We start from the raw sequence: 24,372 nt of genomic DNA, 5'->3' as shown, positions 1-24,372 counted from the left end.
CACACAAGCAACAGGAGGACCTAGTGAATGCGTTGTGGCCTTCGAGATAAAGAAATGAGGTTAAGGACATGTATTAAGGCCTACAGGACCCATGTGAGCATATGCGCATTGAAGATGTGGCAACGCGTGTTTACGCTTATAGCGAATCTGTAGTGCCCACAAATGCGAAGAAGGAAAGAAATAACAAAAAGAAACCAATCCCCTCCGTGCGTTCCTGCCCGTTCTCTCAAGGAGAAGACGAAGAAAACCACATGGAAAATGGAAACCACGCAAAGGGAAAAAGACCGTCACTGTGGTTGCAGCAGAAGGTCCCACCATGGTCACAAGAGAGGAGGACGTAATCCCGACAGACTTCCCATTAAACACAGACGATCGCACAGCTTGAAATAAAATTATGGACACCGGAAACCCCCCCTGTAGGCAGCTTTGAATGCCTACCTGAAGTTTTCTGCTATTGTGGTTGCAGTCGTGGAAGGACTCCAGGTCTTAGCGTATCACGCGGGCCGTATTGCCGTGAACTTTAGCCGCGATGATAACGCCACCAGTGTAGCGCTGTTGACGTGTGCTTGGCCCGCGGTGTTAGTTTCTGCACTGGCGGGTGCCTTTTAGGAAGCAAGCACGCAAACAAACAAACTAATGCACGCACACAGACACCTCGTGTTATGGGACGTTTGCGCTTCGAAGACATGGGGAGCCTGGGTATCGTGCCGCAGCGCGGACCACTACCTCCACCTTAGGTAGGCGTAGGAAACAAGCCACGCACGTGATTGGGCGCGCCCTGTTTTTGGGCAAGAGAGGGCGCAATCTGTTTTTGTTGACAGACCACAAAAATACATGAAACTCTAGCTACGTACCGCTTCACTAGAAAACCTAAATCCCGCTTCATTCCTGCACTTGCATATTCTTCTCACATATCAGTGGCCCACGGGAAGGTGGTGTCGCCGGGTAGAAAACAGAAATACAAATTGTGTTTGTATTTGTGAAAATTGTGAAAATTTGTGAAAATTGTGAAAACAGAAATACAAATACAAAAAAATCCGCTCCATGCGCCGCTTGCTGGAATTGTGATCGTGTAGCGAATCGTCTTCGACGGAAAAACAGCACACAATAAAACTAGGGGCTTCCCACTGTGTTAACGGGTACCTATGAGTAACTCGTATGAAATGGCTTTCTCCATCAGCCCAAAGAGTAACCAAAAGCTGTGTCACTTGTTCACACCAGTGGTTTCGTATAACAAAGGACCCCTGAGCAATCACGTTATATCACCTTCACGTCGTGACACGATCAGCAGAGAAATTCTGTCCTACCTTTCGGATCTTTTGCCACGCCTGCTCTGTTTCTTTATACATGCGCTTAATTCCACCATAAAACTAAACTAGTGGATTCATAACGTCAGCATCTTGTTTTCCTGATTCTGCTACAGCTTCTTCATCCCACCTGTTGAAACTGTTTACTGATACAATAATTTGAGCTGGTCAAACGCTAAAGCTCGAACACTAAATCTGAGGTCAGAGCTCAATGTATTTAGGGGAATAAGTTAATTTCCATGCAAAAAATAAATTCAGGACTGCTTTTTTTGCTTTTTTTTTTGCCAACTAAACTTAGTGAAACCTCGCGGCAAATAGAGTCGAACTTTCGATTGATAATCATAACTGTCCTGCTGATAATATCGAAAGAGCCAGCCTATGACAAACCATTGTTAACATGCCCAGCTATTTGTTTCCCCTTCTTCGCCCCTCTTCATCTTTCCCTCCACCCTCGCGCGGGAAATATAGTGGCAGAAGCAAAAAGCACGTGCGGTTGAATGTGCCAGAATGAACGCGGTATATGGTACACCTGCCCAGCTATACAGATTGCCCGAACATTACGCGCCATAAACAAGGATCGAGAACTGCATTTCAGCATTATTTCGCGTGCGAAGCCTAGGTTTACGTGCAATTAACAGAAGGGGATGCGGCATCTTGCTCTATCCTGTCTTGCCTTAGTGCTCAATCTCCAGCTTACGGCCGTGAGTCCCGAGCTATGTTGCGGTCACTAGACGCAGGAAGACGGTTGAATGTTCGTTGTAAGTAATGGTATTATTTTTTATATGCAGCTTTAAATGGTCCATTGCGAATGAAGAAAACTGTGGCTGATTTCTCTGTCATAGAAATCGGTAAAACGCGAAAGTGAAATGTGCAGCGAAATCTGCAACTGATCATGATTTGCGAGTCGGCAGCTGCCTTGTGGGTGTGCTTGACGAGCCACGTCCTGCTGGCGGGTCACTGCGGCAAAGGTGTACTGACGTCATTTCCGTGACGGATATGACATCAGTGAAATCTTGGTGTATCCCGGCATAAAATATTTTTGTGTAAAATATAAAACCCGAATACGAACAACCCGAAGAATAACGTGCTCTTGAGTACTACAGGTTGCTTCCCCGCAAGAAGACCGTGTGTGCAGGGGTGCACCCTCTACATGTCACTTATTTCGTTGTACTGGCGTCACTTCCGTGACGGATATGACGTTAGCGAAGTCTTCGTAAATCCCAGAATAAAACACGTTCGCGTTAAAAAGCAGGAAATGGTGGCGGGGTACGAAGCCGGCTGCTAAAGCGACGTAAGTACGAAGCGTTTCATAGGACGTGTGGCGCATTTTTAGCACAAAAAAAGACCAGGACTATAAAATGGGCTTGAGCACGTGCGGCGCATTGGTAAAATACAAGAAATCCGTCGCGTTGGCTCAGTGGCTAAGGCGTTGCACTGCTGAACCCATTTATGTCGGTTCGATTCCCCGCCGCAGCGGCCGCTATTTTGACGTTGGCGAAAAGCAAGAACGCCCGTGTGTCGCACACGTTAAAGATCCCCAGGTGTCGAAAACTAACCCGCAGCAATCCAGTACGGCGCGAGTCATAGCCCAGGTGCACGTCCGACACATGAAGTAGCCAGAGTTAATCAATAAAGTACTAGGAAATTACTAAGATGCTAGCCAACATCTGCGCATATGCAGAGCCAATAGGCAACAGCGATTCAAGCCGTTCTGCGCAGCTATACAATTCTCAGCAATGTTCAAATAAGTCTGTACTACATCCAACAGGCAAACCAGAACTCTAGAGAAATTCGCTAGAAGCAATTATCAGTGCTCAAGTGCAGAAATGAAAAAGCCGAGAATCAGCGCCAGAACACCACCATCCTCCGGTGTGCAGTTCGTTCCGCTGAAGTGAAGTGCCCGTTGGTACCATTCGTGTTCACACAGGTGACGACGACAGTCGATTTTCGCGTTTAGTAAAACACATAAGGTCTCGCTTCAATAGCCTGCCGCAACTTCATCGCAAAACTCGAAAACGCAACTACCAGCGCCAAAGTGAAGGAGCAGCCAGCGGCAATCAACTGGGCATGAATCCTTTTTCAATCACAACTAGTAAGAAGCGTTTAGGCATTTAGGAAGTTTTATCCACGGACTCTTACTCTCACTAGCAAAGACTTCTGCTGAAACAGAAAGAAAACCTTTTCTAAACCACACATTCCAACGCCCGTTGGCCGAGTATTTTGTGGCTCGCTTCAACTGTGCATTTTTTTTTTCAGTGGATTTATTTGCCCAAAATATTATTCAAATACACCGTGTCACAGGGGCCTATTCCTCTCGGCTTCCCTTTGACTTTTACCTTGCTGCTATGGTCAAAAGCGAAGTTCAATGAACGACCGAAGGAAATAAAAGATAAAACCTATCCAAAGTAGCTAGCTGATCAGGTTAGGCAACGGTGTAAATACTCTTACACCGTGGGTTAGGCCAATACCGCTGTGTATGGTTACATTGTTTTCCTTACCATGCACAAGTTAAAAGCGACTTCAAACTGATTTCGTGGTCCGTGCAGTTGCCACATCCCCGTTCAGTTTTTTTGCAGGCCGCAGTTAGGAAATGATGTTAGGCATTCATTTCACCCAGTCTCGCTACCGTGGACAACGGACAAAAAAAAGCAGATAAGAGAAAGCAGAAAGAGGAAGCGAAATACACCATACTACCTAAGAGACATAAACACTGACAAGGCAAATACAAAAAAAAAATGGGTATTTATCTCAGAAGGAGCCGAAACCTTGAGTAGCTGAACAGCAAAGCTGCTCGTTTCTCAAAGTGTGCCAGACCAGTTGTGGGGTAGCTCCGGAATCAGCGTGCTCGAAGGAAGAAGAAACACATGCCCGCCCTCGAGGGGATTTCTTTCATCGCGTTGTGCACGCACATATGCGTCCGGGCGAAACAGAGGAGGAACAGAGTGCATCGCCTAAGAACAAAGCGAGGAGGCGGCATACGGCAAAACGGCTGTTTATGAATAATAAAGCGAGCCCTGGGGACGAGAATAGGCATCCTTCTCGGGCCGAAAACCCCATCATTGTTTACTGAATATCTGTGAGTCAAGGACCTGGCTTATTTGCTGGCGCTGGCTGGTTTTGCCGCCGTCCTCGTAATTTTGCCGGCGTAAATGTATCCGGAGTGACTTGCAAATGTGTGTTGAGTATCTCTTAGGACAATCGCGTTCCTCGCCGCATGTTTTTTGTATAGCGTTGTTTTTTCGTATATCTTTCTGCAAGGGTAAACAAGTCAGAAAAATAAACAACATGTATGTCACTTTAGTAGAGCCATGCAAACAATATACGACATTTCTCACTTCGAAACAGCTAGCCTTTGATAACTCGATCAGCCCTTCCAATCACTGAGGCCTCCAATAACTGATGTGTTGCTGACTTTTGTAACGCTAGCCATCTCACTTTCTATATCTCCGCACGCATAATATAGGCGTAATGACGTATTCGAAATTCGCTTTTGCAGCTATCGGAGATGTAATCACAAATTTAGAAACCAAGCAATAGATATACAGTCGAGTCCACTTAAAACGATTCCGTTTATAACAATATATCGGATATAACGATGAACAGCTATAGCACCATCAACCTTTGTATTCTTTCTATGGTGAAATAAACCGCTTATTACAATGCTCCAGTGCCATGATATCGGATATAACGATCGGCTCCGCTTATATTGTGCACCAAAAGTGCAACAGTGATGACTAATGACGCGGTTGCGCAGCCTATTCAGGTAGTGTCTTCGTAGGAGGCCCAATGCGCGACACAGTCCCTCGTGGACTTTGTTTCCGCCAAGGACATTTACCTCAGCTAGGTGAAGCACCTATTGATGCTCTTGGAAAAGATTTGAGCTCGCTTTACACGCGGCAAACAAAGGTGACCGACTGTGGCTTCCTTACCGCAAATTAGTAGTAGTACGACCTTGCTGGCATGCGAATAAGACGTTTTGAGCTCTGCTCCTTCTTTTTATTTCGCAACCCACTTATAACAATTATCGGTTATAACGATGTGATTTCCTTGGCACTTGGATATTGTTATAAGTGGACTAGACCGCAGGGAAATTTTAAGAATATAGGCTAAGGGGAACGGGTATATTTGTAGTTTACGAACAATTTGTAGTTGGATAGTGAAAAAGTTCTCTAAACTACGGGAAGGGCAAAGAAGAATTAACCGCATGCTAGAGAGCTCGGAAACAAAGGTACGGAAGACAGTGCGGAAAGATGGGAAAACTCCAATTCCTCTTTTCAGCAGCCGCACTCTTCCCTTCCCCAATACTGTGTGTGTGTGTGTGTGTGTGGGAAGGGGGGGGGAGGGGGGGAGGCGTGCGTTGTGCGCACGTAACGCCGGCAGAGATGCAACGGCGGACGCTATCTGTAGCAGGTTTTGCTCGGCGCTTTCGTCGCTGTCTCGGGCCGTCAGCAGCGAAAGCTACGGCTCAACTCGAGAAGACGTAATCCTGGCCAGGTAATTAGGCCACCCCGCTTCACGCAGCCAACTCTCGTTTAGGCCCCACTGCACTTCCAGTCAGCAGACTGAACCTGTTTGGAGTGTCTCATGCTGGTGCAATGTCATCGCAGGGATTCCTTCCAACTCGCCTCTATTCTGATGCTTGGTACAGTAGTTGGCAGTGCTGTGTGTTTTCTGTTTGTGTCACTACCCCCTCTGTTTTGTTTGTTTTCCCGTCACCCTTCCACAACTAACTTTCAGCCCTTCTGATTCGCTCGATTGTTCGAGTGGGAACAATTAGGTTCACACGAGTGCGACTTGCGGGCTTGCACGAGATTGGTATCTGTTCTGTTTTTCTTGCTGCTGCTAAAATCCTAGAGAACAATATGGCATTTAGGGTCAATGGAGCCCAATGTAGAAGTAGAAGAGGAAAATATTTCTACACTCTTGCGTCAGGCCTCTACTTACAACGAAATCTAATAAGTAACTGCGTGTGACGAGACAGACACCAATCATTCGGGCTTCCTAACAGAAACAGGTGTTATCCGCTGAAGAAGTAATGCTCCACCTTTCGAGAGCAATCTTTTAGAGATTAGTAAGAAAACGCTAACGAATATGTGTGCACGTGCCCAGCCCTTGGGAACTGTTTGCATAAAGCGCAACTTTTTTGTGGCTGTTTCACTACGTATGCTGAGAATCGACATATATTCCTCGAGAACTGTTTTTGCATTCGCAGAATCAACCTGGCGATTATGAAGCGTCACCTTGAAGCGCTGCTGACGTACCAACAGACATTTCGAACAGACATATCGCATTTCGTAAGAGGCCACGCAAACGCTGAAGTGCCATAAAATGCAGGTGTATGCGTGCTTGAGGCCAAATTTCTTTCATTTTTCTGCACCTCATACTGTGAAATCACGAAATATTTTTTTTCTTTTCTGTTTTCCTCCCATTATACCATATAATACAAGCCATGAAGTGAAACTCCTCTGCGTAAGATTCTTCCATTTCACGATCGTAGCTTTCTAAGCAGTCAGATTGGCTTCACTCTCCCTGAAAAAGTTTGCTTACTTCAGGTATTGTGGATTCCTTACAATCGAAAACTCTAGGAGAGTAAAGCACAACTCAAAAAGAAATGCTTGAAGGAATTCCGCCGGTTACAGCTTTATATACGTGAAATCTTCCAAAGCCTCCTGCAACAATTTTTCTGAGTATGTTAACTCCTTAGATTGGATGGCCGCGAAACATCTGAGGTAGATACTAGTGCTTACGCCCTTAAGCTAAATTACAAACTCAGTGAAACTGTTTTTGTTCTTCTCCGCTGTATTTTAAAGTTTCAGCATCCCATTTATTCATATCTTATCGCAAACAGGATATTTTCGTCACTTCCGGCCGACTTTCTTTCAGTTGGAGGTATAAAAACAATTAGTAGTCGCTTTAGAATTCCGTTCTGTGCGGGCGATAAATAGCTATTTCGTGGTGCTGCCCCCGCTGGCCGCTGCCGGCCAGAATGGTTCTGTGTGCGCACGCCTCGCCTTCACCGACGATCTCGCGTTGCTGACAGTGACAGGTGACTGCGGTCGCACAAAATACTAGACTGTACTTCACTGTATCGCTGCGGCAAGCCGTACCGAACACAACCGGTGTGGGCGATAACGCCGTTTACCGTGAATCGCGTTTCTATCACGGGGCGGCCTCTGTAGCATCCACCGTGGTCCTGCGTAATTCGCACCAACAGCGCCAAATCATCCCCTAGTTGTACGTGGCGTATAAAAAACGTTGCACTTATCGTCATGGCAACGAGTGGCGAGGAGAGAAAGGAGGTTGATGACGTCGCGGACGCTGCTTACGTCATTTTCCCGCGGCAGCCGGACCGGGCCGCCGCGCGCCGGCCTCTGAAACCAACGCTTGCCCAACTGTCGCGCCTGCCGCCGGTCGCTGCCTCATGGGCCGCTCGGCAATGGCACCAGGCGCGAAAGTTGTACGAGCGGCGGCTATGACTCGAAATGGCCGCCGCCCGTTGTTTGGTATGGGGGCAGTAACGTGTTTAATAATTGAACGAAGAAAACATGTAGGCAATAGTGTGTTTTCTTGTGTCGAATTGTCTTTGTGGCAATATTAATTGGAGCGTTACACAAACATTATTTTTGCTTTGCGTTTATTCAAAATTCATATGAGGACGTCTTTGATTCGAAGTCGTGAAAACACATATACTACACTCATATATTGCGCATACATTTTATGTACACAGTATTGGACTCTAAGCAAAATATGACATGTGCAATATTGTATGCTTAAATTTGCTTAAATTGTATGCTTAAATTAAGGAAAAAAAACTATCTACATAAACATTTAGGTACACAATACTTGATTACAAAAAAAAATTCGAAAGTCCGAGTCGCGCTTTTTTTTTTTTCGCTCACGAAGTGCGACCGCCTGTAATGCGACTCCCCACTTGCAGCCATGGGAACAGTGTTTGCAATCAGAGCACGTCGGCAGGATATTCTCTAAGATCGTGAAGTGCGTACAAGGCTGTGACGAATGTGTCATGGAAAGAAAAAATACTGCGTCAACCTAACATGGAGTTCAGTGAAGAACGCGATAGGGCAACCAGTGCGTCACCTTGACAGAGCTTTGAAGGAGATCTGATATGGTAGCCGCATTAGTGAATCCGAGTGACGGGAAACCTTTTCAAAACCTATCAATCATTGTCTCGGGCTGGCAATCTCGGTCAAAGTTCACTGTTTAAGTGAGTGTTTTTATCGTGCTGATAGCAGGACGCGCAATGTATGCAGGCGCAAGATTTATTCTTTGAGAATAACCAACAGAGGTTCAAGTGCTGAAACAAAATCTGCAGTGCTTAACGGTAAGGGGTTAAAGAAATCGAGGTCGCCTTTCAAGAAATCATTGCAGGATTTGGTGGCCTTCACTTTCCTATGGAGAGCAGCTTTTGGTTGACACTACATAGTTATAAATGCAGTACGTTTCCTTAGGCAGAAAAATGATAACGACTAAATGGATTAACTCCTCCGATGTATGTATTTTGTGCAAATACAAGGCGTTACACGGCTGTTCTTTTTTCTAATTTCTATTTGTGCTGACGTAGTTCTTTGCCGGGATTTTTTATTTTTGGTTTCTATTTATAGGAAGACGGGCGAATATGTTACTTCACTTTTAACTTTAAACTCTCTCTCTCTCTCTCTCTCTCTCTCTCTCTCTCTCTCTCTCTCTCTCTCTCTCTCTCTCTCTCTCTCTCTCTCTCTCTCTTAAAACTTTTTTCTATGATTTGTATTTATTGGTTTTTAAGATTCTGTTCAAACAGAATATTTATTTACGTTATTATACCGATTCAACGTGTTAACTACGCCAATTATGCATTTTTGCGCAAGTACAGGACGTTATACGGTTGGTCTGTTTTCAAATATGTTTTCAAAAGTTCCATTCGATGCAAAATCTGCATTTGCATTATTATAACGAGAACGTATGTTACCACCACCATTTATGGATTTTAGTGAAAATGCAGGATGTTACACGGTTGTACCGTTCTAAAGATTTCATGTCGTTCATTTCTGTGCTTTTTCGCCTTCTTTTTCTGGGCGAGATATCTATGAGAACCATATTTTCTCATTTCGGTATTTCTCTTTGTACATTTGTAGTGTTCTTTTTTCAATTTCTCGGGATTTGGTTTTAATTCTGTTTAACAAAATATCTACACTAACGCTATTATAACGATTAACGGCATTAAATCTAGTACTTCTGCATTTCTGTGCAAATGAAATGAGTTACTCTTTCCGGCGAAGGGGGGGGGGGGGGGCGGATGGGAGAAGAACACTCGGCAACGCATGCCAACTATAAATAAAAAAATAGCCGCGTATCTCCTTGCTTCGCTGGAAGTGTTGTCGAAAGACGATAGTCTTCTGCCGGTCCTGCCCCGTAGCATTCTCTAGATCCTCTCCCTCTTTCACCTCTCACGCTCTTCCCCTCCTGTCACGGGGTCTTTCATGATAAAGGTAACTGAGGCTTTCTTAATTTAATTTAATTTTCTCTCGGACTACTGCCGAACTATGTGGTTGCACCGTTTGTTACGGTTCGGCTTACCGCCCGAGCAACGATCTGCAGGCTTGCGTGCGAGCTTTTTGTGTCTGTTGTGGTTAAATATTGTTTTAGCGCATTTTGTGTTTGCTATCTCAGAATATATACCCACGACTATTTTTATTACGACACCATTCTAGTAAATGTTGAATGTTCATGTCTTGCTTCAATATGTATAATGGTTTCTTTTTGATGAACAATGTTGCCAAGTGTGCAGTATGCTGCAAGACTTGGTAGTTTGGTAATATTTTGCACGTATAAACACCTTGTTCAAGAATTTTTAAAAGTCTTGGCTTTGCCGGTGAATCGATGGACAGAGTGCCGGCCGGCCAGCCGGCTATCCGTTTCCCCGTGCGGGGAGCTGAAAACTGTGTCGCCGTTTGTGGTAGTTTCAGAAAGTTTTTACCTAAGTATTGTTTGTCTTGACGACGGTTTGGGACATCCGCGTGGATGGAGCTAGTGGTTTTTAGGACCACGAAAAGTGTGGATGACCCTGTGGTCTGTCCCCCCAGCCAGAAGGAAAAAAAAAGCGAGTTACCTATCCCAAGTATGCTGTATGCACTAATAGCCAAAGAGAACGCGTTTAACTTTACAGCGAAACGTATGTCTATGGAAAGGTGTATGCCAAGCCCTCGTGAGAGAACGGAGAGCACACGTCTAGTCTTAATGAGGGTTTAATCAAACCGGCGGCGGGTGCAGCGAGAGCACGTGCCACCGCTTCATCTGTGCTGGTGAAACTGATGAAGATGGGCGTCGTCTGCTACAGCGCAGAAGAGGAAGTTCCAACATTCTCCCCCGCCGACAGATGACTCAGGCAACAGTTAAACGGCCTTTGCGGAGCGGATGTATTTCTTGGCTGAAGACTTCAGCGGGCAAAGCGCCATCGAATGTCTTTGTTACTACTTGTCGGCGATGGGTTTCCGGAACCTCTTGCGATCTTGGTTCAGGGTGTCTCGTACTCCTCCATGTAGTACCTGTGCGTGGTCGGGCTGCCTCACGGGAGACGGCAAGTTCTTGGTTCCATCTTTCAAGTGTGCCCCAGTCATTGCATCATAGCTTCTCACAAGTTTACCATCTTTTAGTAGTCTTTTCGTTGGGCTGTGCAGCCGCATCGTCGCAACAGCAAGGCTATCCCCTAGGGCGAGGCCTGGTTTACACGGGTAAACCTCTTGTCACTCGTTCGCCGGTCCGACTGCTTTTTCAAACTGCGTCATCACCACTTCGGTGTTGGAGATTAGTTCGGGGTTGCATTTTACACCAATGTTTCCAAAGTCCGAGTAACGGTTCAGATCTTTATACTCCTCGTTGTCTTCCACGCACGCTCGGAGCACGATAGCCTTGGCGCAGTGCGTGGTATTTTCTCCTAATGGCAATGGTCCTTAAAGTGTCCAGCCAACGTTTTCACCGCTTTAAGCGTGGGGGTCACTGCCTTAACGTTGCCTGTTATAAATTCCCAGTAGTGATGCGCACCAATCAGGATCGATATTTCGGTTTCGCTGAATCGTTATGCTCCGAGTGCCTGTGTGTCGAAGTGCATTTCTCTTATCGTCGTGATGACTTGGTCGTCCGGTATAGGAATGTGCTCGTTGCATAGTGTGCCGATTTCGAGCACCTCAATCTGTGCGGGTTTCTCTGTCTTTTCGGTAGCTTTTAACAGACGTACTTTTCGAAAGGTTTTTGTCTTTTTTGGACCTCCAAAGACACCAACGGTCGAAGTCTCCTCCCTTATGAATTCGCAACCTAATCTCTTCAACGCACCTGCCGTAATAAAACGACGAAGAAAATTCAGTAGCCACCCGAAGATGCAGAGCCTGCGACCTCAGCGGTCAAAGATTCAAGCTGAACCATAGGGCCAGTTTGCGTGAAAGCAGGCTGACTGGTATCGAGGTCAGTGTTGCTGCTTGGGACGCCTGATGTGTACATGGTGTTTGCATGCTTGCGTGCACACTTGTCAAGTGCCCTTGCTTCAGGCACCGGAAGCATCGACGTTCCTTGGTGAGCAGCTGCTTCTTTAGTGTGATGCCCCACTCTTCGCGGTCACATATCTGATCGATGCTTCGTGGCCTGGTAGAAGAAGCATCGTTGAGGATTGTTTGCAGAGATTTGCAAAGTCGACATGGTGTGTTCATTAAGATGCCGTTGTCTAAGCGGTTCTTCCAGTATCACAGCGACGTCTGAAGTTCTTACTCCTGCATGGTTCTGCACTGCTTCTCGACACTGGACTTGATAATCGATGAACTCGAGAAGCTGCTGAAACTCTTGTTCGGGATGTGTCGTCTGCTGCTGTTGGTCAATTAGTGCTTGAGTTGAGGTGAATATCGTTGTTCAAGGCACCAGTGGGCTAAAGCATTGGTAAAGCTTCAGAACCATGTCGCATGGCAATACTCTGAAGAGGATCCCCGTAGCATCATTAGGCAGTGATTAGCGGGACTAGTTGCAAGCGCCTTCAAACTTCGGACGTGTACTTGGACCTCGTCGTATAGCTGTAGGATGTTGATGTACGTTCGAAGACGACGAAACTGGTTTCAAGTCCAGAAGGCTTCGGAGATGATCCTGAATTATTATTCTCCCGTCACCGAAGCGCTTCTTTAGGATGTCGATGGCGTCTTTATAACACTCCTCGCTGACCTGGAGTCCGCAGATGGCCGATGCGGCAGCTCCGGTCACGAGAGTGTTCAGATAGTTAAATGTGTCAGCTGTGCTCAGGCCCTCGTTGTTGTGCACAGCCGACGCAAACTGCATGCAAAAGCGGTGCCAGTTGTTTCCGGTTTTTATCAAACTTAATGAGCTCAAGCTGAGGTAGCTTTGACTCACTGGTAGACCTAGTCGGGGAACTCGTTGATCGTACAAGTCTGGATGCGAGCGCGTCTTGCTAGCTGAAGCGCAGGGTGCTGCCGTATTCACGACCTTGTCCCCGAATTTCCCGCGTCTGAGGTCTGACTGTCGAGCAGGTCGTCTGGCGTCTCGTTAAATATCTTGTCGTCGAGATCCTTGATCTGAGGTGACGCGCCTCGATTCGTTCAAGCAGGACGCTCACCTCGGTCACCGAAAGTCCTGGTCGCCCTCGCAGTGCCCCTTCCGCTTCGGTTATTATGCCGTCCAGTTGTGAGCTGAGGCTCTGACGACGTCGGAGAACCCGTTCCATGGAAGTAAGCTGCCGGCCGGGGATTCTGGGGCCAAGGTCGCAGGCGCCGCGTAGGTTTACAGGCTTTCGCGGCTCCGTGCGTCGATGCGGTTGGCCTTGTCTTGAGATCCCGGCTTTCCGAAACCATGTAATGGACCTCGAGGTCCTCCGACGGCCAAGCCGTCATGAGAGAGCGGAGAGCACACGTATAGTAAGAATGAAGGCTTTATTCGAACTGGCTGCGGGTGGAGCGAGAGCGCGTGCCACCGCTTCGTCGGTGGTGATTAAACTGATCATGATGGGCGTCGCCTGCTACAGCGCAGAAGAGGAAACTCCAACATATGCTTTCAATGTAATAAAGTTGGCACCCAACCAGGAGCCTAAGCGCCTTTTATTTAGCGTTATTGCACCGACCCAGTATTAGTTCGGCTGTTGAAAACCGAAGCCTTCGAGGAAGGTTAAGAAAGGAGGAATTATTCTTAATTACGAAGTTCAGTACCGGATGACGCGGAGATAGTGACCTTTTTATAATGGTCCGCCAGGAAATGAAAAGCTGTCATTTCCGGCTGGGTTGTGCCTTCGAATCGCACACACAAAAAGCAAGCAACCATTCTCAATTACGCTTTATTCTTCTATTTCGCTTTGGTGCTCGAAGAAGGCGAGAAGGCGATAATTATCCACGCTATCTCCCCCTAGTTACTCATTCCTCGCGCACTTGTTTAAACATTCGTACCGAACGCAGTCCACACCCAAAGCAGCGTTGCCAAGGCTACGCGGCTCAAGCAACAGATCGTCTAAGTGTGGACGGCACGCAACGATGTGTCGACAGCACACAACGCCGCAGGCAATAAGAAAGGGAGGGAGAAAAGGGTTCCCCCAAAGTTGGAGACGCTTTTTCTAATCATCCCAATTAGTTCGTCCGGAGTGCCCTGGTGAGAGTGCCAGCGGCACCAGGAAATATGCGCTATACAGGAGTGGTGATAAACCAGGGAATATAGCGAGTGAAGAGAACGCGCTAACGCAATCTGAAGCGAGCGCGGTGCGCGTAAAAGACCGAGCGCAGACAACGCACGCAAGTCCGTGCCAAAGAGAGACAGGCAAAAAAAAAAAATCTCAGCCGACAAGGAATTTAGTCTATACCCCAGCTGTGAAGAAGAGGGGTTTCTGCCGTCTCCGTTCCATCACCTCGAAGATAGAAAGGCTTGAATCCTCACCGCCGTCTGCTTTTCCGGCAACAGTGTCCGAATTTTCGGAACAGTGTTTGGCGAAGATTTTATTGATGGTGGCAACCCCTGTGGGTTCCGACCCCGTTACTTCCTCCCTGAATGAGGTCAGCCTCGGTGTTATACTTAGCAATGTTTTCCCGGCATCTGTCGGCTACGCTGAACGGCAGTTCCCCAGGTGAACGTAAGTGGGTCTCGTAATGCGATTCTACTGAGTTTTCTATCTTTTATTACATTTCTCCGCGCGATGGGGAATGAAAAAAGTTCGAAGACACCCAAGCCCTTATTGTGAGCTGTGTATGAGAAAGCATAAATATGTGGTTGAATGCCTGCCTTGTGTCTGGGTCGCGTTGTCAAACGGCTTTATAACTTTGCCGTTTGAGACGCTTTCCTTCACGACCCACCTTGACGCTTTCGACTGACTTCGATCTCTCTAATAGGCGACGCGACGCTGCTCGTTCCTGCTACCGTACAGTGGTAGGGTTGGAGTTATTTCGCACCGTTAAAATGCGGTGTACTGGCGAGGACGGCTACGCCTCGCAATTGTGGAGTTTAAGCTCGCGCATTGGGACGCCTCGTGATGTGGAATGCTTCCAAAGAAGCCGTTTCGTTATTTTGCACTCAATTGGTCATTTATTGGATTGCCAATCAACCTCATGAAAATGGCACGGTTTCATGAGAGCCTTCAAGATTGATAAAACTTTTATACAAAATAAAGCCCTTGCCGTGCTGGTTGAATATAAAAGCACGCGAGGTACCGCCATTACAGGAGCCCGTTGAACGCTCCAACGGGGTCGTGAACGGAGAAAACCGCCCGCTTGACTCCTCCCATTAAATAAAGTTTATTCTCTCTCTCTCTCTCTCTCTCTCTCTTGAAACGCACGCGAGCGCATCGGCGGGGAAACGTTTCCGAAAGAAAAAAACAAAAGCGAAGGAATAGTTCCCACCGAAGAGAGCTGAAACCCCATTTGAACGCAGGCAAGCGTGTAAGCGCGTACGCTCGAAACGTGTAAGCGTACACTCGTAAAACATTTGCTTGAAGGTGGTTGAAAAGCAAAGCTGCAAACGACACCCACAACAATTGCCCATGCGACGTCACCCAAATTCACACGTGGCTCTACAAAGACAAACAAGATATTCTGCCAGCCGTCACTGGAATTCGCGGAGGCGGGGTTCCGAACGCAGAAGCGTCGGCCAGGCCGGGCTAAAGCGGCGTACGCCGCCGCTGTAGCTCGGCCTTGCGTCGGCAGAAAGGAAACGGAGAAGTGCGTATTTCGAAGGGTGACACAGCGGAACCTAGCCATCCTGACGTGCTATAGCTCGGGGCTACACCCCCGCCAGACACAAGCGCCGACACCGAAACAATTCGGCAGCTGAGCTTAGTGATGCCCACTTATACCGATTTAAACTAGTAAGTTCAGCAAGTTTGAGAAGTGCGAGAAAGCTCAGGGAACTTTTGTAATTACTATTTATCAGAACCTGTTCCTCCTTTCGCATTTTGTGATACCTATTAAAATACAACCGAATCGGTATTCACCAATTTAGAAAATGGAGTCCCACTCGTGGCAAGCAGTGCGCAAATGTTAGGGTTTCTCTAGCGGCCAGATGTGTGTATGTGGTCTCTACATTTTGTTTTCCAGCCCTGCGAACCAATCCTTAACGTATATTTGCCGCACGACCACTTAATTCCACCGGCTCTGAGTTACCCACGAGGTGCTGTCGAACAAGTTAATCAAGCCGTGAGAAAGAAGCGCTCAATGTACGCGAAGCTGCGCCAAAGCAAGCACAAAATAACCGTCGCTAAAGCAGAGGACAAAGCCGAGGGAATAGTACCGCCGACGCACCCGCCGGGGTGAGCAGCTCCAGCGCTCGGGGAACGTTGGGTAATAGCGCCCATTTGCCCCGCCATCTATACTGTGCTCCATGAGTGAAAAGCGCTCTCCCCATCCTCAGCCGCGTTGGGATTGGAGTTTCTTGTCGCGCACGCCATGACGAAATCGTTGGCTGGTAGAGGTAGAAAAGCTTTGCTTTAAAAGTTTAACACAGGCTTCACAGGAATTGTACACAGTACATCGGATTCAACCAATAGGAAGTGTCACCCACAGTTTTTGTGGAGCTTTTTGGGCGTCACTTTTGGCGCCGCTTTTTTAAACCCGTTTTCAGCCTACAAGAAGATCAGTACCACAGAAAATCACTTTTACAGTAACGCTGGTTGTGAGGACGAACACTTCAATGGCACTGTCGGACTCGGCTGCCCTCCCGCGCTCCCTTTACGGCCTTTGCACTAGGGCAGCCTGCTGCCTGCCGCCGAAAGTTCGGGGTAATGCTGCTAGGCCACCGTTGCTGCCACCTCCTCCAAGTGCGTTTAAAGGCGCAGTTTGTGCGCCGCAGCGGTGAGTACTGCCCTATATATGATATACGTATACAAGAATTTGTGACGCGGAAAGTGCATGGTTGCACGTACTGCGATGAATATGCTGCCACGCGCTGCTGTCCAATGAGCTGCCAGCATCTAACCCAATTACGTTGGCCAGCACTCAGAGCTGTGAAAACTACTGGTGGTGCCACCGAAAGATGTATTCAAGATAGGCTGCATTGTAGAGAAGGGGCTTCGAGTTCTAGGAGTTCAGTGCAAAGACCTAAAATCGCTACATGCAAGAAGTGAATGCCTTATTGTGCAGGTGTTGCCTTCCAACAAGCTAACAATATCTGCTCAACTGGAACGTCATCGTTGAACTGCTATCCAATCAACAATCAGATTTAAGATTTGTCAAAGAAGATTGCCGAGCTGTTTATAAATATCAGGTCTGAGCAATTTTTCAAAGACACCAATTAAAGGGAAACTCGCACAGCGGGGTACGAACACAGCTGACAAGTAGTAGTAGCTGTAGTAGTAGTAGTATAAACGTTTGCTTGCCACAAATGTTAAATGTGCGGAATATGCTCTCCTGCGTTGGTCTTGAGGTGATCGCCCCGTATGGTTGGTGTCCCTAGTCCGGGATGCCCGCAGCACGAAGAGCCCCGACCAGGGACTATTTTTTATTTTGAAACGATAGATGGGAACGTTATAGTTGCAGCAAACTGGCCATTGTATTTTTTCTACCCTGTTACATTTTTAGAGACGCGTGCTTGATACTTAGTTTCCTGATAGACTGTATTGGGCAGATTAAGGCGGTCTGGGTAAGTTAGTATTGCATCGCAGACGTGTAATCCCTCTACCATCCAGTCACAAATACGTAGGGCAGATATCGCTATTCTTGAACGTGCGCTTGCGCGAGAATCTGTGGAACGTGAAAAGTGGGCACATATGGCAGCTCAGTGCGCATTGCCGGAAATGCAAATGCACGCCTCGCTTTCACGAGACTGTAGCAACAGCAAAGCATAAAAACCAGCTCGCAAGAGAAACGATTGGGACGTTTGAAATTGCTCGCCATGGTCACGTTTGTATAAGCATACTGTCTTTGTGTTTCTCGGCCAAAGAAATGAAATTGCGTTTTTGTACTTGAATGATTCCAAACTGCCGCACTTGCTTTCTCTGCCTTGTTGGGTTTTTTTCGGTCTCCACTGTGTTCGTTTTTTTTTTATTTTGTGGTACGAGGTGTCACAATTGAGTGTCGGTTGTCATCTAGTTATTATCTGTACGTAGGTGCACGAGCTGTGTCAAAAAATATTGTCATGTGGCCGTCTGATGTACGGTTATATATGCTCTAGAGTGTGATTTCTTTGTGATATGCGCATGTTTTCTGTGTGTATGTACATGAACGTTTTTACGAGTAAATGTTAGTTGGAAGTAGCGCTTCTCACTTGGTGAGAAGGTCTCAAGGTCTCACTTCGACCTTGGTGTCATTTTTTGCGCTTTACACATCTACATGAGGCAGCTCTTGGGGGATTTTGCTGTCTTTTTATTCCATTATAGTCATACGACATGTGATTTTTTGTGGAAAGCATATAAATCTTGGTCTAAAATAAAAATGTCTATCACCGTGTTCCTCAAGTTGGGGAGGCAAGCGAATTGCGCGAATAACTTTTGTTCCGATATTATTGCATTAAAAAATATATTTCGTGTTTCTCGTTTATGTACCTCAACAAAAAATCTGTGAAAAATCGGTTACACCAACTGTTCCTTCGTGCGGAAACGCCGCCGCGAAAATGCTGGTTACGTTGTCGGCTCTCAAGCTGCGCTCGCTCTTAGCTTTCGCCGGAGACGCAGCTACGCGGGGCTTGCGGTCAGGTGCCGCTGTCTCCGTGAAGTCAGCCTCCCAACTACGCGTCAGAAAAAATCCCGTGCGCCGCGCCAGTATTGAGAAGGCCGTAAAGGGAGCGCGAAAGGGGAGCTGAGTCCGGCAGTGGCACAGGCAACAACTTGCTAAGCTTCTATACTTGTGATACGGCTCATACAGATACTAGGCTAAAAAACTGAGGCCAGACATAGACGAAGAAAATAAAATTGGCAATGTATCTGCTTGTTCCATTGCAAATTTTGTGGAAAGATGGCAGTCTTATGCGACTCCTGCCAACCTTCCTTGCTCTCTTCTTCACCCGCCCCTAACGCTCTTTCCCTCCTTTCTCGCTGTTCACATGATGAACGAATGAAGGTTTGCTCAAGTCAAATTTCCCGCGATGACGATGACGATGGTGGTGGTTTTGGTGGTTCCTCGTAATGTGGGGTGTTGCGCAGTGACCTTACTAAAAACTAAAGCTGAAAGTTGGGCTAGTTGCTGTTGACTTAGAACCATTTTACCAGCGAAAAAAGACAGGCAACTTTTTTTGTGGTGTCTATTTCTATCTCTGCTTCTATTTCTATTTATGGTGCCTATCTCTTACTCGTGTCCCGTCTTTTTACTCTGTGCTAGAGAATCGCTCGAGCTAGTAGAAGTTTTAGCACAATTGGGCAGCACGGGAGCTGAGTTTGCCTTCTCTATAGACCTTGAGGATTTTTTTTATAGTGTTCCTCAAAGAGAAATGGTTGAGTGAGGACTTTAATTGAAGAAAGTGGACCAATCGCAATCCAGAACGCTAGCGTGCTGTCTGTCAATGATTTTATGAACATTTAACCTTTTACCTTGAATCCACCTATGTTTTCTTTATTAACCAGCACTTTGTGCAGAGGTATGGTGTGTGCATTGGTTCGTGTATTGCCTCCATGCGTGGCAAAATATTTTTAGCGTACTGTGACAAAGTATTGAAGAGTGCTTTGGCCGTAGCATCGTGAAGTGTTTCAGATATGTGGATGACTTCATAGTTTTTGTGAAGGGGGTCAGCAGTCAGGACAGACACCAAGTGGTAGAAAGTGTCTTAGGAGCATTTAAGAATTGTTCAAAAGGCATCATTGATTCGATTCGAAAGTTGGCAACCATCTTCTACTAAGCTTCCTTCAGGCGACCGAACTGGCACACTCGTGTTGAAAGGGCCCTAATATTGACTAATTAGGAGGAGCTCGGGCACGGCAATTGCTGGCATATCCAGCCAGGCTAACACCACCTCATCCCACACAACAACCACCACCACCACAACATTACTGTAATGCTTGGAATTGGAGTTCTCATTAGAGATGCCAGAATATCGCCTAGCTATTGGGCTGCAGAAGAGGCAACTTAAGAGAAACCCCCGTTCAGCAAAGACTTTCCACTCATTATAGGCGCGTATACCCGTCTTCAAATACGTGCTTTGCTGGAAAAAAAAAAAAAACACAATGCAGAGAAGAAGCAGCAAAACACATCTCGCTAGGCAAAAGCAAAGCTCACTGCTTTATAAAGAAAAATGGCTTGTGAAGGCTTCAGCTCACCACAGTTATTGCATACCGAAGCTGAAAACAACGCCAGAAGCTCAGGAGAGGTCGGCTTCACCTCATTTCTCGCGATATCCCATGAAACAGGTCACGCAGCATGGAAGGGTGTCGGCGTACATGAAAAGGACAAAACCAATGACCAGAAAATTAGTTTTGCGGCCGGAAGACATAAGAAAGTAATAGTCAGTGCCTGTTCATAACAAACTTTGAAAACACCGGACATTTGCCCTAGAACGGCAAGAAGCGTGGCCAGCCGGTGGACGTGATGTTTCGAGTGTGTATATATCACACGCGCACTTGCGCCAACTTTACCGCGTGAGTGTCAGTGCTTTGGTCCATCGCAGCAATGTGATGGAAAACCTAGAATTAAATAAAAGGTAAATATAAAGCCTCGCTATTACACGGAGCCTAAATGGGAGGAGCGGTGCTGGGAGAGAAAATGACTGATCTCGCAAGTCGTTAGCTGCTCCAGAGCATCTCCCCCCCCCCCCTCCCTCCTCCTTCATCTCTACTTTTCCGCGTGTCCATCCCCAACAGTACTCCTCCTGATACTCCCTCTCTCTTGCCTTCTACTTCCACGTACTACTCATAGCTTTCCCAGCGAACCGCATCTCTTTCAGTTTTCCGCTTCGTGTGCAGCCGCTTATTTTGGTTTCGACCGCCCAAGTAGTATCACATTGTACAGCCTGTATTCAATAGAGGGGTAGGCATGCAGGGCAACCCTGTGAGTGCGCCGTCACTGGTTACATCGGGCTCCGCGGGATGGCGGTACTTGTCCGTGCTAAAGCGCATGATATGGGTTGGGCATTCCAAGCTCTAGCCCGCCGAACGCAAAGTAATGCCTCCACTCCAATGTGAGTGTGGTTAATAACATCTCTGTTGACACCACCGTTGAGAATCGGGTTGAAACGGAGCACACGAAGCACGCCGGTGTTATTTTTTTTTTCGACGGCGTACGGCCGCACTGGCACAAGCCACGCCATGTCCATGGAGCTTCGGCCATGTCCGTGGCCATTTCCCAGTGTTGCCAAGCGAAGAAATTGACAGCTAAACTTTTCGATAAATACCACCTATAGCGTCCCGATAAGATTCACTGCAAAAGGCGGCCAGCGAAGCATAGGTTATTGCGCATTTTGAAACTAAGCAGTGAAAGTTTCAGTAAGGAGAGCCGTAATAATAATGGTTACAGATGTAAAAAATTATAGCCATTCCACTCAATGAGAAAGCTGTCGGAAGTGCAGAGAAGTGATTCGCCATAATGGGCTGCAGCGCTGTTATCCGCTCACTGCTGCCACCCTATGCATTTCAAATTTCCCGCCTTCGCAGTGCTCGCGTGCCCCCTGCCTGAAACTGTACCAGCGAGAGTTCTGTTCTTTTTGTGCTTGCTTCAATTTCGTATGCTGGAGCTGTTTTGCGACATTTCGAACACGTAATTCTTTTCTTGCGTGGCTGTAGCCTTCTGCATCACTTCGAACGCACCATTTTCTTTCTTACGCGGCCGCTTTTTAAAGGACGATAGTCTTGCTTGGGCTACTTAAACCCAGAAATTTTGGTCTGTCTGTCTGTCTCTGTGACTCGATTCAGACACCCGGCCAAAGTAAAATTGATATTGCGCAATAGTCTTATATACTCACAGCCACATTTAAACGTCTAAGCCCGGTTTATATGTTCATACATGTCAACTTTGTTGAACAAGAACAAAACATTACGCAAATATAAGACAGGAAATTAGTACACAAGGGATATTTACAGTGTTCCTTTATTAAAAATTTCATGGATGCTTGGTTTTTCGATAGCAAATGATATTCTACATCTACTGCAGGAAACAGCTGCCTCCTGGCGGCATATGAAAAATCACGCGGCAACAGCAACGAAAGGTTACACTAGCTAGGTTCCACGTTCTGCTTGGAACGCACGTGGAGCACGGCCACGCGGCTCTATAAACCTTCTAGTCGGCCGCCTCCATTCACGCGCGTCTCCGCCGTACTGTAGCGCTGGCATCGAGGAACCCGGCCTGTAGCAGTGGAACGCGGTAAATTCAAATCGCCTTGCGCAAACCTTTAGTGTGTTTACCTTGGAATGAGCGCGACGGTACAGGAACAGCATGATAGGTGAGCGGGAAAGCAAAGTGGGGCATTTCCTTGCAAATGTCTACAAAGACTGTCGTCTTTTGACGACATTTGCAACGAAAGGAGCAGATACGCGGCCAATTTTTTCGCTTACTATCGTAAAAACCAACCCAACGAGCGTTCCTAACTAAATGAACGTGGGGGCTGCCGGTCATATGCCCAGATTTTGCCTGAAATGCACCTGCAGTTTTCTTTGCGCTATACAACCGGGAGGTGTAGAACAAGCGCCAGTGGTTCCGAGGTTCGAATAGATATGACTACTTAAACCTCGCGGTTTTCGAAGCATCAGGGTGACCCCCTGACGACGGTACATCGGGCGGGTACTTGGGTCCCTTATCTCGCTGCGCCGCCTGATTCCGGCAGTCGCATCAACTGTTAGCGAGCTACGACGACAAGGCGAACCCATAAAGTGCTTTGCACTTAAAAAGGTGATGTAAGGGGCATGATCGGCGTTTGCTTTGCTGTACGTCGGATCACTGTCTTGAACGGGGCTCGACGCATGAAATATTGTTCAAGACACCCTTTCGGCAGTCCTGGTCTGGTATGTCGTGTTGGTAATTACACTCGCCATGTGGCTTGAGGTATGGACGCGGCAAGCGTGCATATCAATGGCAGGCACCTGGTAAGACATAGAGGAGATGTTACACCCCTCTTGTTTTCGTATGGTTTGATAGTCCTGACAATGCCTATAGTGGAGGCGCAATGTACCACTAAGAGAGCTAGAAATAATTTCAAGAAACGGGAATAATGGCTCGTGGTGAGTCTTATTCTTTTAGTATGCAAGCACTAAGAAAACCGATAATAAGAATGTCCTATTTTGATTGATTATGTGGTTTAAACGCGCCGACGCTACACACGCGATGAGGTGCGCCGCAGTGGAGGGCAACAGATTAATTTTTGAGCACCTGCGGATCTTAACGTGCGCCGAAATCTCAAACACACATGCGTTTTTCTTTTCGCGTCCATCAGAAAAGCGGCCGCCGCTGCCTGCAATCGATTCCAAGTCTTTGAGAATGTCCTCTTTTCTCCGCACTTTCCTCTGCCCAGTTTCTTTTGTTGCGGCCACACTGCCGGTTTTCTTTACTTACCCCGGCTAATAAACTTCAGTTAACGCGTGTCAACTTCACTTCTATACTGCAGTGCAAACTCGTTAATTCGAACTTCAATAATTCAAAATTAGGTATTCCGCGAACTGTACAATTTGTTTGGGGCAGATCTTCATAGAAGTCTGTAGATAAAAAAGCCCATCAATTCGCACGCGAATAGGATCAGCCACGGATATTGTAACTACGCACCACCGCGGCGGCACCTTCTCGCCTGACAAACGGCCAAAGAAGCACTCCCGCTGCCTACACGCGAGGTTATGTCGCCGCCTTTGCGAAGAGAAGAACGGAGGGACAGAGGTAGAAGTGCGCAAAACCAAATCTGAAACCCCCACGGCATACGTTATGACATGTATTCTTTGTGGACTCCGTCAACGTGAACGCGAGTGCAGTAGTGTATGGTGCGCTGACAGGTGGGGACACGATTTCCCAGGAGACAAGCATGAAACTACGCTGCCAGTGGCGACGACGAGGGGGGGAGCAGGAGGCGGCGTAGCAGCAGCGCGGCCGTCATCTGAGTGATGGCCGGATAGAATGCCGCCTGTCTCTTTTAATTTGGAGCAGACGAAAAGGAGGCCTTCCGCAACATTCGGTCGTTAGACAAAAGGTGCTGGCTGCCGCCTTTCGTGTTAGTGCGGACCTCTGGGAGTTATACGGACCACCCGTCTCCTAAGGTGAAACGACGGCCCGGACTAGGGCTGTTTAAAGAATAAAGTGTTTCTCTCTCTCTCTCTCTCTCTCTCTCTCTCTCTCTCTCTCTCTCTCTCTCTCTCTCTCTCTCTCTCTCTCTCTCTCTCTCTCTCAAGGACAAAGAACCGTCATGAATAGTGTACCACAGAGCGAAAAAGATGCGCAATTACTTCGCTGCAAACGTCTTGTGTCTTTAAAGCATGATCCCTTTTATCCCGAGGCATTGGAAAAGGAATGCCCTGGTTTATTTTTTAGTACACGTTTTTGCACTCGGAGATGAATGCTCTTGAGCGAAGCGTTGGAAAATTAGTGTACTGGCGTTATAGTACCGTCGCTACATCAAACGACGACGACAACAGGAGACGCCGACAGCCCGAGCCCCTGAGGGTTTCGCCCCTAAAACCACCCGTGTCGTTCCATCTGGGTGCCATCCTTGCAAC

The sequence above is a fragment of the Haemaphysalis longicornis genome, unplaced genomic scaffold (assembly GCF_048455015.1).
Source record: "Haemaphysalis longicornis isolate Haplotype H1 unplaced genomic scaffold, Haemaphysalis longicornis Haplotype H1 scaffold_3, whole genome shotgun sequence".
NCBI classification, from domain to species: domain Eukaryota; kingdom Metazoa; phylum Arthropoda; class Arachnida; order Ixodida; family Ixodidae; genus Haemaphysalis; species Haemaphysalis longicornis.
This window is presented reverse-complemented; position numbering follows the sequence as displayed.